The sequence below is a fragment of the Phyllostomus discolor genome, chromosome 4 (genome assembly GCF_004126475.2).
Source record: "Phyllostomus discolor isolate MPI-MPIP mPhyDis1 chromosome 4, mPhyDis1.pri.v3, whole genome shotgun sequence".
Taxonomy (NCBI): Eukaryota; Metazoa; Chordata; class Mammalia; order Chiroptera; family Phyllostomidae; genus Phyllostomus; species Phyllostomus discolor.
In genome coordinates, this window is record NC_040906.2 from 137,295,082 (window position 1) to 137,301,150 (window position 6,069).

Below are 6,069 nucleotides of genomic sequence, written 5' to 3' on the forward strand. Positions count from 1 at the left end.
TAAAAAAATAATTCTAGGTTTGGCTCTCTTTACTTTTGTAACAATTAGTTGCTGTTTGATTATTTATATTTTTAATTATTACTATTTCTTATTTTTAATTGCTTTTAGAGAGAGAGGAAAGGAGAGAGAGAAACATCAACATACAAGAGAAGAATTGATTGGTTGCTTTTCATATGTACTCAGACCAGAGATCAAAGATTGAACCAGCTACCTAGGTATGTGCCTTAATGGGAAATCAAACCCACAACTGTTTTGTTATAGGACAATGCTCCAACTAACTGAGCCACACTGGCCAAAGCAGCTGCTATTTGATTTGTATTCCTTAGAAAACATATCACCTGTTTCTCAATTTTCAGACCTTTTTGTGTGTACAGTTCCCAGAGTGTTCTGAAAGTTATAATACCAGATACTTAAGTTGGTCACTAATGACAAAGGTTGTAAAGTACTTTAGGGAATGGAATTCTAACTTAAGGGTTGTAGTACCTCATACAGAAAGAGAAGAAGCTACTCATTGATTAAGTGTTGGATGACTGTGTATTAATGACTTGGGTACATGGAACTTGCTAATTCTCTGTGTAACTACACTAATGAGGAGACTTACTTAGGGCACTATTAATCACTATTTCTGTTAGCAATGTGACTGGACATATCGATCTGGCTGTGACGGAAGACTTCTAATATATATGGTATGGCCCATGACTGGTCTCTTGTCACAGGATATATTTGGCATAATTCAGGGTCATTAGGAAGCAATAGGGACATATTAGACAACTCTACATGATCTGATGTCATGTACAATCAGCAATACCATTATTACTTCAATTTTCTTCACTAATTAGTTTTAAATTGAATATATTTTTTATTTGGAGCTAATTATGAAAAATTTCTAGTATTTATCAATTTTTACTTTGCTTCTCCAATGTATTTCTCATATTTGGTCGGCTTGCTCATTTTGTCTTTTTTTTTGTTCTGGTTTTGTCCTTTTCATGATCTCTGGTTTTCATTATCTCTGTTTAAACTTTCTTAATTGAAATGTAACAGGTTTTTATTGTAGAAAGTTGCAAAACTCAAAAGAGCAGAAAAATTAACATAACATTATTTCTTCCTCTGTTTTGCTATTTATAAAGCTATTTCTTCCTCTGATTTGGACCATGGGGACACAAATGAAATGGTGTACTGGAAAGATCTTGATTTTGAACATTTTAATGAATAAAGCCACTATGCTGGCCCTGGAGAGAGCCCTCTCTGAACTTTTATGGGAGGTAGAGATAAAATTCTCTATTTATTAAGCCATGGTTATTTGGAGTTTTCCTGTTACTGACACCTAAAACTAATCCTACCAAGTAAAATAAAAAAATGGCTCTTAAAAAAATAATAATATTGCCCTGGCTGGGTGACTCTCTAAAATCAATAAACATATCCTCTGAGGAGGCTAAAAAAATAATATTTGCAAATCTCTAGGTAGACTCGCCCCTCGCTCCCCCTAAAATGGAAAAAAAAGTTTAAAAGAAAGAAAAAAGGCTTGAGTCTAATATGAAAAAATAGAAAAGGCATGTAAGCTCTACAGACATTAAGAAGATAAAAAGGGCTTCTTGGGTACTGATCTACTTTGAGGTGAAATGGCTAAACGCACCAAGAAGGTCAAAATCATGGGTAAATATGGCACCATTATGGCTCCTCCCTCAGGAAAATGAAGAAAATTGAGATCAACCATCACACCAAGTACACTTGCTCCTCCTGTGGCAAAACCAAGATGAGGAGGCAAAATGTGGGAATGAGGCAGTAAGGTTCCTGCATGAAAACTGTCGCTTGTGGTGCCTGGACCTACGATACCTTCTGCTGTCACAGTAAATAAAGTCCACCATGGGAAGACTGAAGGAACTGAAAGACCGGTAGACTCTCCACAATTTGAAACATTGTTAGCCTATAATAAATGGATTAATTTATGTAACAAAAAAAAGAATAGTATGAAAAAAGTTATGCCAACACATTTGAAAATATAAATGAAATTCTAAGAATTTTATCACTTACCAAAATGACTTAAGAAATGATAGAAAATTTAGAGTCATAACTATTAAGGAAATTTAATTAGTAGTTTAAAATCTTATCACAAAGAAAATACTTGGTTTTATCAGAGTGTTCTACAAAACATTTAAGGTATAGAATGTTAGTTTTAGAAAGGTTATGCTATATATGGCAATCTTAAAATAGCAATGTCATACATACAGTGTATGTGTATTTCTTGCTCACATTATGTTATGTTCTCTTCCTTACTGTCACTTTTCTGTCGTTTTCCCCAGCTGTGCACTGAAATCATGTCTTCTACGTGTGTTTTCTACTTCCATCTTCTACTTCCAGGACTCAGACTTAAGTAGCTTCCCCTATCCTGGATATGCCTTTTTTACACAGGGGAGCTAGGAACCAGAAAAAGTCCACAAAACCACCCAACTGCACTGTGACCTTTGCTTGGATGTGGTGTGTATCACACCTGCTCGCATACCATTAGCCAGATCGGGTCACATGGACAAGCCCAACATCGATGGGCTCAGACAGTGTACTGTTTCCAGAAAGTAGAGAGTTTGGGAGGAGAACTATTTGTGAACAATAAAACAATAAATTATGTGTGGTAAATTCCAGTGTTTACTTAAACCCACAGTTACGAAGGTACTACAAAATTGGAGCTGCAAAACAAGCAGGAACAATATGAGAAAGAAAAATGCAATCTCGCTCATGAATACAGATACAAAAATTCCAAACAAGACAACAAACCAATCCATAATGAGAACACAGCTATGAAAACCCAGAAATTAACATCAATATAAAAACAATTAACTAATCTATGAAGTTTATTCAAATTTCATCAATTGTTCCACTAATTTACTTTTTCTGAAACCAGAAATCAATTCAAGGTCATGCATTATTTTGTCATGTTTCCTTAGTCACTTTTAATCTTAGGCAATTTTTTATTTTTGGGGGGGCTTCCACGACTAATACTTTTGAAGAGTCCTGGCTACTTAGTTTGTAGCATGCTCCTTAGTTTATGTTTGTTTTATGACTCCCAATGATAAGATTCAAGTTCTACATTTTTGGCAAGAGTAGCATGGAAGTGACATGCTGTGTCTGAACATCCTATCAGGAGCATGTGACATTCATGTGGCTCCTTAATGGGGATGTTCTCATTAGTCCACTGGTTAAGGTAGGCTATGCTAGATCTTTCCATTGGGAAAATATTACTGTGTTCCCCTTTGTGTAATAAACAGATATATTTTGGAGAAATTCTTTGTGACTATGTATATACTGTTTCCCATAATTCCTTTCCCCACTATAATAGTTCCCAGTAACTATTGATAATGCTTACGTGCAAAAATACTTACTGTGACATTTGTCACAACGGTGATCTTTTATATCCATACTTCTTTCTTTATTTAAAATTTAAATTCTCCCATGAGAAAGAGCTTTCCTTTCTCCCCCTCATTTATTTAATTACTCATTTATATCATCATGATTTTGTGAATATTTGTTTTACTCTGTGTTATAATTCATTACTCTCATTATTTTTTCATTGCTCAAATTTTCTTAGCTTTGGCCATTTGGAGGCACTTTGGGCTGGCTCCTGTGTCATTTTGAAATGTCTCTATGATTCTTAAGCACTTGTCTTTTGGACTGAAAAGATGTTCCAGGCTCATCTTGTAGTTACCTCATCCCAGCCCCAGAATCAGCCGTTTCTTCAAGGAGCTCTAGTTGTTTTAATTAGAGACTGAGACTTAAAAATGAAGATCTGGATGCTAGATGTGCTAATTGCCACTGAGGTATTATTGCTTTTAGAGCCCCATCAACACACTGAGCTAGGAAATATAACTATTCTTGTATAGTAAAGAATAATTATATAACACATGCATTTATTTATAAACACACATGCATCAATTTGTAGATGTATATTTAAATGTATATGAAAACTAATGAACTCATACTGATACTACTGCATTCAATCCCACCTCAGAATTCATTTTAGCCAGCCTCTTTTCTTATTTGTAAACTCCTTTCTCTAACAGTAAGAAATCTGGCTCTCATTATCTACGTTTTTACTTATTAGTCAACCCTATATACACATCAGTTAGTCTCAGAATTGCTAACTCATACCTCTGTGAAAAACAAGTTTACTAACTAGAGCACAATATTTGTATATAGTGCTTTTATCTTTAGACTTCAAATATGTTGTCAAAATACTCTTTTGGGAAGTTATTTAGGTTAGCTTTTTCTTCCAGCCCCTGTACTGTGTTTGTTTATTCAACTGTAATATAGTTTGATTCAATCTGCAAATGTCTGTTTTCCACTGGGGGTTCCTCCTGCATCCTGCTTGATTTTAATTACACATTTATTTTATTAGTCTGTGGAACCTTAACATGTTTCAAAAAGTCAGAGTTACAGAAAAACATATGCTCACACTTCCCCTCATCCCTTCTACAACATTTACATTTTTCCATTCTTTCCACCTTATTCCTCCAACCCACCTCCAGAGGTAACTGCATCAGTTTCCTGGTGCTGCTGAAGAAATTACCACAACCTCCATGGCTTAAAACAGCCCAAGCTTATTCTTTCACAACATCATGGGCTGAAAGGCCAAGACCAAGGGGTCAGCAGGACTGCGCTCCCTCTGGATGCACTGGGACATTCTGTTCCAGCTGCTTCTAGCTGTTCGTGGTTGCCAACCATGCTTGGGGTTGCTTGCCTGTAGCAATCAACAATAAGTTATTGCAACATTGCAGAAAACCCTGGTTATTTTCAGTGAAGACACTTTCCTACTAGAGAATGGAATCATTAGACATAGAAATGATAAGCTAAAATATAAAACATCAATACATTCATTTATTGAAAGAGCACATTTTGGGCTTCTACTTCAGGTTACACATTCAGTCTTGCCATGAGATACAAAGGTAAACTTGGTCCATGATGATCCATCAAAGGTAAACTTGGTCCATCTCTTTGGCAGCTCAAAGATGTGTCCAGATGGAATCTGTTTTCCCACCACCCTCTAAAACACTTTTCTCTTTATTCCTTCTTATCTGATGGAGTAAACACTACCACCACCCATGTATAAACTGGAGCAAAAAGTCTAGGAAGTACCCTTGAAAGTTATCTTTTGAGGGGAAATTTTACTTTATCTCCTTAATATAATGAAAGTCCTATTATTCCATGACTACTGTGTATTTTTCATCTGTTAGCCACTCTTCTCATCCTATGTTTAATCTTCCTAATCTTACCTGAGGAATGCTGAAATAATCTCAGTCTCTGACTCCACTCTTGCCAACCCACATTTTCTTACCTTCTAGACTCAAATACATTCCCTTGCATCTATCATCTTGTAAAACATGTATGTAAAAGTATGTTATCTTTAAATACTATGATTTAATGTTTCCTTTTTGCCTTTAGAGTCATATCTTCAGTGCTTAGTCAGGGTCCCAACATCCTGTGGGCCCTGTGTCCCTCAGCACACACCAAGCAACCAAGCAGGAGGGTTTGGAGGACTTCTACCTTAAAGATTCCTTTATGAATAAACACAAAAACATATTCATTCAATGAGCAATGGTGGCCTCCCTGCTTCTTTCAGGAACTAATTAGTAATTTGGTTAAACAACATTAACACCTCTTTCACAAAAGAACATAAGTTTTCTTACCCTTTTTCAGATGACAATGAATTATAGCCCTGATACTAGTCAGCAGGTTTTCCATATTATGTTTTGTGTTGTTCCCAATGTGATTAGCTAATATGTCATCCTTATGAATTTGGGACATTTAGTGAAAATTTAGAATTCTAATATTATTAAAAGGTGAACTGAGAGTTTTAAACAGTCTGTGTCTTTATGAGCTTGTTTGTGTTTAGTTTCTTTTTTTATTTTTGAGACTATGTGGGGATTTTTGCCTTACTTCATTCATTATAGAAGGCACAATATTTTGGTCTGTGATTCATCTCATTCCCTTCCTTTTCCCAGAAGAAAAGAGAAAGAAGTTATATGAGGAATTAGAACTGTTATCAGGTTCAAAACATTTAATTGAACAATGCATTTGGTT

General features: G+C 35.4%; 1 pseudogene; it reads left to right on the top strand.

Moving 5' to 3' along the window:
- Window positions 1–1,619: 1,619 nt before the first annotated feature.
- LOC114495569 lies at window positions 1,620–4,920 on the top strand (annotated as a pseudogene).
- The last annotated feature ends 1,149 nt before the right edge of the window (window positions 4,921–6,069 follow it).